General features: G+C 41.2%; 1 pseudogene; it reads left to right on the forward strand.

Moving 5' to 3' along the window:
* The first annotated feature begins 403 nt into the window (after positions 1-403).
* On the forward strand, positions 404-1060 carry LOC149140565 (polyadenylate-binding protein 2 pseudogene; annotated as a pseudogene).
* Positions 1061-10603: the final 9543 nt, after the last annotated feature.

The following is a 10603-nucleotide window of genomic DNA, read 5'->3' on the forward strand; positions in this document are numbered from 1 at the left end:
ATATAAACCCATCTCCATATTGTAGAAAGACCTGCACACGACAAAGTTACCGTGGCAAGCAAATACTTCCATTAATGGTGTTCATTAAAACTATATAAACCCATCTCCATATTGTAGAAAGACCTGCACACGACAAAGTTACCGTGACAAACAAATACTTCCATTAATGGTGTTCATTAAAACTATATAAACCCATCTCCATATTGTAGAAAGACCTGCACACGACAAAGTTACCGGAGACATGGTAGTAATACTGTAGAAAGACCTTCACAATACAAAGTTACCGTGGCAAACAAATACTTCCATTTCCATTAATGGTGTTCATTAAAACTATATAAACTCATCTCCATATTATATTGTAGAAAGACCTGCACGCGACAAAGTTACCTGAGACATGCTAGTAATGGAGGAGCATGAAGCGTATGGCGGGGAAATTCCAGAGTATGAACTAGAAGACACCGAAATTCCAGAGCATGAACCAGAAGACACCGAAATGGGCATTAGTGAGAAAGAGTTGGATGTGATGAAGAAAAGGCTACAGGAAATTGAAGAAGAGGCAGCCGCCCTCAGAGAAATGCAGTCCAAGATCGCTCAAGAAATGCAGATCCCCGCCGTGCCAGACCCTGCTATTTCAGCTGTTGCGGGTCAAGCGAGCAGAGAAGAAGCGGATTCGCGCTCTATTTTGGTCGGAAATGTTGATTACTCCTGCACTCCGGAGGAAGTGCAGCATCATTTTCAATCATGCGGGACAGTTAACAGGGTTACTATTAAAACTGACAAGTTTGGTCAGCCAAAAGGGTTTGTTTATGTTGAATTTCTGGACGCTGCCTCTGTTCAAAATGCACTTCGTCTGAATAACTCTGAACTTCATAATCGGCAACTGAAGATTACAGCGAAAAGGACAAATGTTCCAGGAATGGGGCAGCACCGTTATCGAGGTCGAAGGTTCAATCCATATGCTCGGCCTTACTATTACGCTCCCCTTCCAATTTATGGGTATGGGTATGGGAAGATGCCAAGATACAGGCGCTCCATACGCTATCGGCCTTATTATTATTAATGGAAGTCATAAAAGCAGTTTTGATTGATTTCGCTTGCATTTTTCTTACTCTGTGAAGACATAATTTGGTTTGCATTGTTGTCACTGGATTCTCGGATTCTCTGGTAAGAGATTTAGGGATTGCATTCTCTTTTGATTTCATTTGGTAGAGATTGAGAGTGGTCTCCTGATTAAAATTGGAAATTTGAATTGTATCCACTAAAGAGGGTTACTGTAATGCATTCATTTGTCCGGTTTGAGGAGACAGGAATGGAAATTTGATTTGTATGCAGTAAACAGTGTTACAGGATTGGAAATTTGATTTGTATGTAGTAAACAGTTTTACATTAATGCATTCATTTGTAATGTTTGAGGAGACATAAGATTCAAATATGTGAACTTTTTAAAATCAAAATTCTAATTTATATGTAATTTTTGCAGAAGTATTCACAGTGTGCGAACAATGACCTAGCGCTGTATATGTAATTATTTAAATTTGGTAGTGCTGTATATGTAATTATTTGAATTTGGTAGATATTATCATGGTTGATGTTTTATAGAAAAGTATTTACAAAATTTAGTGAACCCAAATTTAGTATTATTTCTCTGTATTTTTTCCTGTCCCATTTGCATGCCTGTAGTTTCTGTCTTCGGTTCCTCCTCTTCCAGTGGTTCGGTATGCTACCAACCTTTGGGTTTTTTCTGTTGTTTCTTATCCCCTTTGGGCTCCTTCCTGTCCAGTGGACAGGCATATTGGAGGTGCCTTGTTTGCAAGCATCCCCGACATCTGAAAGTTGTGTTCTCATCGTCAAGTGGTTGTGTCCACATTGAATTGTTAAACAATTCAATGTGATGTGTTCGAGTAGTCCCTGATTCAGATCCACTTCTACGCATATTCTGGCAAAAGTGAAGATTCCCCGGATAGCTCTGTCTTCATCCAATTTGAGGAACTTCCTCAAGGTATTCCCAATGGCTATTAATACTTTGTGGTGCCAAAAATGTAATGGGAGGTTATGTAGTCTTACCCAAACTGGCATTGCTGAAACTACCATGGTATTGGCATCAAAATCCGGGAACCAAGGGGTGATGAAGAGGCCAGCATTGCCCCACAACTAAGGCCCCTAATTGATGATGTTATTTCTTTCTTGTTCTGTGTTGAATCTAACTATAAAAAACCCTTTTGGGCACAGATAAATTTCACAGTTTGATGTCCATGTGGAGAAGATCCATTGATGCAGTGCATACTGTAAGCATTGGAGATTCTAGCTTTTGTTCCACGATGTAGGGGCCTAGTAGCTCTAGTGTTGGTGCTGGTTTGTTTTTCATTTGTTCCTTCTCTTTGACTGCATCACAAAAGGAGCCTGAAGTTTTTGAGTTGGCTCCCTTGCATCCGCCTCACAGTTTTTGGGTTAGCTAATGATGAGGGGCAACATAAAGACTGCATGTTGGGATTTGAGCACAGTTCGCTTCAGAGGCACATTGACAGGATCTAAAGCGTTATTAGCCCATCCTTATGCATTGGATTGAGAGAGGCGGAGTTGTGTAGACATACCAAAGGGGATGACCAGGTTAGCAGAACTGTTGGGTCTCCTTTGCCCATTGGAGAGAGAGACAGAGCTACCTAGTTAGATCTCATGTGTTGACCTAGGTAGTGGGATGAGATGGTCAGAGTTGCACAAGATGCAACATCTGTGTGTCGGGCTTGTTCTATGTGCTAAAGTTTGTGCATTTGATCCCTCTCTTGGGGTTGGATGGCGAGAGATTCTGAGTTGGTACCCGGTGGAGTGGGCTAGACTCATGGAGATGGTCGTAGTTCGGAGTAAATCTCAGTGGGAGCTCTCAGACATTGAGGGTGTTGGAGGCCTAAGGTGGCATTGGGATCCAGGCAGGGCTTCCTATTCGATATTAGACATGCGAGATGGCTATGGCATTGATGAGTTAGTCAACCCCATGCTTGAGCGTATGCATTCCTTAGGGGAGCTCCAGTTGACGCTAGTGGCCAGGTGGTTTGTGAGAAGAATCCATTGGTTGTTTGGCATGTTGGTTGTGCATTGGGGCGCAGGATGATTAACATTCTCTGGTAGGAGTTGGTTCGTGAAGGTGGCATGGATCGGCCACCAGACCAAATATTGTATGGATACTGTTGGCATTATGATTCAGGTGTTGTACTTGATGGCAAACACCTTCAGGTGGTAAATCAAGAAGGACGCAGGAAATTTTGTTTAGCAAGCGCGTCCCCGCAGGTATTCCATACAGAACCCGCGTCTAGGGACGCCGGCCAGCCGTTCAGAAGGTGCGTCCGCCCAGTGCACACATTTCAAGGTAGAGAAAAACTCGTGGGGGCTTCTTGTGTGGTATCTAGCCGACGGTTGCGTGTTTCTCTGGTGTCGGCTCGTGGTATTGTTCCACGCTTTGGGGAGAAGCTTGCCTATATAAAGCAAAGGAGTTCATTTGGATTTGGCATCATCTTGGTTGATCATCTCTTGGTGTGATCTAGTCCATATCTTTAAGGGTAAATCTTCTAATGGACTACGATCTATATGGCGCATGATCAGATCTGTGGATCTGAGTGTTTGGGTTGGTTCTGAAGTCCTCTTATCTTCTATATCTAAAGGGACGCAGATTCAGTGAAGGGAAAGTGCGCCGGGACGCAGTACAGTAAAGGATCAGGTGCGTCTCTGAAGCGAAGGACGCGGCGCGACTGTGGTATTGGGTGCGTCTCTGAAGCGAAAGACGCGGCGCGATAGTGTTGATGTGTGCGTCGGTCGCAGACAAGCAAAAGGAACAGTGCGTCTGCACGCAGAACAGCATAAGGTATACTGCGTCCAGTCGCAGGCCACAGAAAGAAAATATGCGTCCCTGTCTCAAGATGATCTGTTAACTGTATATTTCTGTTCATAAGGTGTTCTGGGTTGTTTCTGTAATTACTGATCTGATATCTGTAGTAGACTGTATCTGTTGTATACTTGTTGATCATTTTGAAAAGAAGTAGGGGGTTGTAGCTCCCTTCCAGGAGAAGTCTGGAAAACAAGAAAGAGTTGTAGCTCTTTGCAGGTTCCAGCCTGCGTGCTGGTAAAGGACTGCACCAGTACAAAATCATTGTAAAAAGAATTTCTTGAAAGAAGATAGAGACATTATTGCAGCAGGTGGTTTTTCTCCCGCATTGGGTTTCCACCTTACATCTTGTGTTCTTTGGTGTGACTGTCTATTTTCTTTATTCATGCTCATTGTTTTATGGTACTGATATGCAAGAATATTTCAAAAGATCAAATAAGGAAGATTTGGTAAATTGCTAGATAATACTGATTCCCCCCCCCCTCAGTATTATTTCCAACAATTGGTATCAGAGCAGGTCCTTCAGAACAGCTTGATCGCTTGAAGGTAGATCGTTCATCATGAGCAACTACGAGAGAGAAGCATCAATCAGGCCACCCGTCTTCGATGGAACAAACTTCAATTATTGGAAGGTAAGAGTTACTGCATATCTTCAATCTCTTGGTACAGAAGTTTGGAACATTGTAGAATCAGGCTATGCCTTTCCTTCAGTTACTCCTACAGATCCAGCTGAGAAAAAGCAGTATGAAACAAATGCAAAAGCAGTCAGCACTCTATTAGGAAGTATATCTCAAACAGAGTTCATGAAGGTCATGCACTTCAAATCAGCAAAAGAGATATGGGACAAAATGATCACTAGCTATGAAGGAGATGAACAGGTAAAAGAAGCTAAACTTCAAACTCTCAGGATTCAATATGAGACTCTCAAGATGTATAATGATGAAAGTGTGGCTAATTATTTTCTTCGAGTAGATGAGATTGTTAATTGTATGAAAAATTTGGGTGAAGAAATAAAAGAGACTATAGTAGTTCAAAAGATTCTAAGATCTTTATCTCCCAAGTTTGAATCTAAAGTATCTGCAGTAGAAGAAAAGGAAAATCTCCGTGTTCTCACTATGTCTCAGCTGCATGGAATTCTAACTGCTTATGAAATGAGAAAGGGAGGTCCATCAGATAGAAGGGAAGCTGCTTTTAAAGCATCAGGCAAAGAAGATTACTATTAAGCATGTCATGTTCCAGAAGAAGAGGAAGAAGAATCAAACTTTGTCAGAAATCTTCAAAGGGGTTCTGGAAGGTTCAGAGGTAAGCTACCTTTCAAATGTTTTGCTTGTGGAAGAGTAGGTCATTATGCTGCAAAATGCTCTTATAAGGATAAAGGAAAGGAACCAGTTAGATGGAACAAGAAACAGGGTACAAATAATAAAAGCTACTACACCCATGAAGATAGCGATGGCTTATCAAACAGTGATGAAGATGAACAAGGTAACAAATATAGATTGTTAATGGCATTTGAAGATGACAATTATGAGGATGCTATAGATGTGGATAACCTTTATGATGAAATTACTAGACTCAAGAGATGTATAGAAGAAAAGAACATGATTATTGATACTCTACAATTTCAGATTGATGAAAAGGAAAAACATCTTGAAAAATTAGAAGGTGAAATTGTTGGTCTTAGAAAAGAAATTGAGAAAACAAAAACTATTAATCTCAAGTTTGTCAAAGGATCTGAAACGTTGAATGAGATTATCAGTGTGCAGCGATCTCCTCTAAATAAGACAGGTCTGGGCTACAATGGAGAAACTTCTCAAGCTTCCACTTCAAAAAGTTATCTTGATGCCGCAAGAAGAAATGAGCAAGAACACAAGGAAGATCATCAGGTAAAGCAGGGACAAACTTCAAACTATCAGGGGCAATCCAGCTTAAGGGTGAACAAAAGCCACAACCAGCCACAGGTAAAACCTTCTCAATTTGGTTCAAGAATAGATGAAAATAGAAATTACAATCAGTCGGCTGGTAGATTCAATAATCGCAGAAACTTCTTCAATGGACAATGCTTTTCTTGCCATAACTTTGGTCACAAAGCAGCCCAATGTGTTGCGTATAAAACAATCATGACTAGGGAAGCTCAAAAACAAAGAAGCATGACAGGGAATACAAAAAGGACCTATAACAATTTTTCAGCTCTTGAAAATGAAGTTGAATGCTCTATTTGCAATAATTTTGGACATGAAGATGTTGAATGCAGAAGCAGGTTTCCGGAAAGAAAGGTACAAGAACAAAAAAGGGAACAAACCTCAGGCACCAAAACATGGAAAATAAAGGAACCTCAAACAGAAAGATGTGGGATAGCATTCTATGCAGAAGGACAAGAAAATCTATGGTACATTGACAGTGGATGTTCAAAGCACATGACAGGTGATAAAGAAAAACTTGAATCTTATTCTAATTTAGAAAAGGGAAAGAAAGTCTCTTTTGGAAATGATACTCCTGCAACTATAAAAGGAAAAGGTATTGCTCCTTTAAAAGAAGATGTTAAGGCTGGAAATGTTTTGTTTGTTGATGGACTAAAGCATAATCTTCTAAGTGTAAGCCAGATGTGTGATCAAAGAACCGAGGTTATATTCAGATCAAATGGATGTCTTGTTCGTGATCTTGATACAGGTAAAACAGTTCTCAAAGGAAAAAGAACTTCAAATAATCTATACATTTTTGATGAAGAACAACAACAATGCTATTTAAGCAAGGATGAAGAGCACTGGTTATGGCATCGAAGATTGGGACATCTAAGTTTCTCACAAATAAGGAAAGCTTGCAAATATCAGGCAGTTCGCGATCTTCCAGATATCAAAATTCCTGACAACACCATGTGCAGATCATGTCAGTTTGGAAAACAGACTAGAACTAACTTTCCAGAGAAAGAAGGATCAGCCAGTATGCCTCTGGAGCTAGTACATACAGATGTATGTGGACCATTCAGAAAAAGAACACCTAGAGGAGAGGAATACTTGATATTATTTATTGACGATTTCTCCAGGTTTGTTTGGTTGGGACTTATGAAGCACAAAGATGAAGCTTTCGAAAAATTCAAATCCTTCAAAGCCTTGGCTGAAAATGAATCAGGTCACAAAATTAAGTGCCTCAGATCCGACAGAGGTGGAGAATTTACTTCAAATGAATTTTTCGATTTCTGTGATGAACATGGAATAAGGAGAGAATTTTCTACAGCTAGAACTCCTCAGCAAAATGGAGTAGTGGAAAGAATGAACAGAACAGTCCAGCAAATGGCTCGTGCTATGCTTGATGAATCAGGAACTCCTGCAACCTTCTGGGGTGAAGCTGCACATGCGGCAGTTATTATTCTCAACAAGACAAATGTTCGAGTGAACAGCACTCAAACTCCTCATGAGCTCTGGAGTGGTAAAACTCCTTCAGTAAAGCACTTCAAAATCTTTGGGAGCAAATGCTATATCAAAAATACTGAGGAGCAGCTTGGCAAACTTGATCCTAGAGCAGATGAAGGAATTCTTCTTGGCTACTCTCCACATAGCAAAGCATACAAATGCTACAATAAAAGACTTGGCAGAATTGTTGAAAGCATTGATGTAGTGGTTGATGAGAAAGGATACATTCCTAGGCAAATACATCGTGAAGACATTGAAGAAGATGAAAGCTACCCTCAAAGACAGAATGATGAAGAAGAAGAACCGCAAGAACAATTTCAAGACGGACCTCACGAAGAAGCAGAAGAAAGAACAAGAATAGAAGAAAAGACTCCATCCAGATATGTTCAAAAGAACCATCCAGAATCTCAGATCATGGGACAAAAGGAAGCAGGTATACAAACTAGAAGAACAGTTGCAGAAGCTTCAAGTTATTTGGCATTACTCTCCTCTACTGAACCACAAAATGTGAAAGAAGCATGCAAAGATGAATGTTGGGTGAAAGCAATGGATGAAGAACTTGAGCAAATCGAAAAGAACAATACTTGGGAGCTGGTTCCTAGACCAAAGGATAAGAATGTTATCGGAACAAAATGGGTGTTCAAAAATAAATTGAATGAAAATGGAGAAGTAATTAGAAACAAAGCCAGACTTGTTTGTAAAGGGTATGCACAGCAAGAAGGAATAGACTTTGAAGAAACTTTTGCTCCTGTTGCAAGACTTGAGGCCATCCGAATGTTTCTTGCTCTCTCAAGTTGTCAGAACTTCAAAGTATTTCAAATGGATGTGAAATCAGCTTTTCTGAATGGAGACTTGGATGAAGAAGTGTACATTGAACAGCCAGATGGTTTCATTCTTGGAAACGATCCAAATCTTGTATGCCGATTAAAAAAGGCTCTCTATGGTCTCAAACAAGCTCCAAGGGCTTGGTACTACCGGTTGGACAAATATCTTCATCAACAAGGTTTCTCAAAAGGTTCAGCAGATAGCAATCTTTATATAAAAGTTGAAAATGACAAATTACTAATACTTGTTGTGTATGTAGATGACATTATTTTTGGCAGTAATGAAGAAGCTATGAGTCAAAGCTTTGCCTCAGTCATGCAGAAAGAATTTGAGATGTCCTTGCTAGGAGAACTGACATACTTTCTTGGTTTGCAAATCCAACAAAAGAAAGGAGGAATCCTTTTATCTCAAACCAAGTATCTCAAGCAGATTTTGAAGAAATATGGCATGGAAGATGCAAAACCAGTATGTACACCCATGGTCACAGGATGTAGTCTCAGTGCAAATGACGAATCTGCAGCAGTTCATCAACCAACCTACAGATCTATGATTGGAAGTCTACTATATTTGACAGGTACCCGACCAGACATCATGCATGCAGTTGGAATAGTTGGAAGGTTTCAGGCAAATCCAAAGGAGACTCATCTTCAAGCAGTAAAGAGAATCTTCAAATATCTTCAAGGGACTCAAAATTATGGCCTATGGTATCCTAGAGATCCAGATCTCACTCTTCATGCTTATACAGATGCAGATTGGGCCGGAAGCGTGGATGACAGGAAAAGCACAAGTGGTGGTGCATTCTTTATGGGTTCTAGACTGGTATCTTGGTTCAGCAAGAAACAGAGTTCAATTGCCTTGTCTACAGCTGAAGCGGAATATGTTGCGGCTGCATCTTGTTGCACCCAACTTCTTTGGATGATGCAGACTTTGCAGGATTATCAAATCACTTGTACACCTCCTATTCCTATCTTATGTGACCACACAAGTGCAATCAGCATCTCAAAGAATCCGGTTATGCATTCAAAAACCAAGCACATACCAATCAAGTACCATTTTCTCCGGGAACAAGTACTTGAACAGAAGGTCAAGTTGGAGTATGTTCCTTCTAAGGAACAAGTTGCTGATATTTTCACCAAACCGTTGCCCAGGGACACTTTTGAATACCTCAGGCAAAAGCTGGGGGTTGTTGATGCATCATCTCACTGTTGACCATCTTCCTATTGATGGTATAGGCTCAGGGGGAGCACATAATGCATTGTTGGCATTATGGAGAAGGAGATCTTGGAAATAGCTGCAATATGTCTCTGTCTTCTTCATGATGGATTTCTGGTTACAATTCTGGAGAAGCATGAGCATAGGGGGAGCATACCCTTTGCTCTTGATGTCAAAGGGGGAGAATGATGAAGCTGAAAGTTTATGTGGTTGCCATCAAGTCCAAAGGGGGAGTTTGTTGGCATTATGATTCAGGTGTTGTACTTGATGGCAAACGCCTTCAGGTGGTAAATCAAGAAGGACGCAGGAAATTTTGTTTAGCAAGCGCGTCCCCGCAGGTATTCCATACAGAACCCGCGTCTAGGGACGCCGGCCAGCCGTTCAGAAGGTGCGTCCGCCCAGTGCACACATTTCAAGGTAGAGAAAAACTCGTGGGGGCTTCTTGTGTGGTATCTAGCCGACGGTTGCGTGTTTCTCTGGTGTCGGCTCGTGGTATTGTTCCACGCTTTGGGGAGAAGCTTGCCTATATAAAGCAAAGGAGTTCATTTGGATTTGGCATCATCTTGGTTGATCATCTCTTGGTGTGATCTAGTCCATATCTTTAAGGGTAAATCTTCTAATGGACTACGATCTATATGGCGCATGATCAGATCTGTGGATCTGAGTGTTTGGGTTGGTTCTGAAGTCCTCTTATCTTCTATATCTAAAGGGACGCAGATTCAGTGAAGGGAAAGTGCGCCGGGACGCAGTACAGTAAAGGATCAGGTGCGTCTCTGAAGCGAAGGACGCGGCGCGACTGTGGTATTGGGTGCGTCTCTGAAGCGAAAGACGCGGCGCGATAGTGTTGATGTGTGCGTCGGTCGCAGACAAGCAAAAGGAACAGTGCGTCTGCACGCAGAACAGCATAAGGTATACTGCGTCCAGTCGCAGGCCACAGAAAGAAAATATGCGTCCCTGTCTCAAGATGATCTGTTAACTGTATATTTATGTTCATAAGGTGTTCTGGGTTGTTTCTGTAATTACTGATCTGATATCTGTAGTAGACTGTATCTGTTGTATACTTGTTGATCATTTTGAAAAGAAGTAGGGGGTTGTAGCTCCCTTCCAGGAGAAGTCTGGAAAACAAGAAAGAGTTGTAGCTCTTTGCAGGTTCCAGCCTGCGTGCTGGTAAAGGACTGCACCAGTACAAAATCATTGTAAAAAGAATTTCTTGAAAGAAGATAGAGACATTATTGCAGCAGGTGGTTTTTCTCCCGCATTGGGTTTCCACCTTACATCTTGTGTT

This window comes from Pinus tabuliformis, chromosome X, assembly GCF_031772625.1.
Source record: "Pinus tabuliformis cultivar Carrire ecotype Pingquan chromosome X, CPIR1, whole genome shotgun sequence".
Lineage (NCBI taxonomy): Eukaryota > Viridiplantae > Streptophyta > Pinopsida > Pinales > Pinaceae > Pinus > Pinus tabuliformis.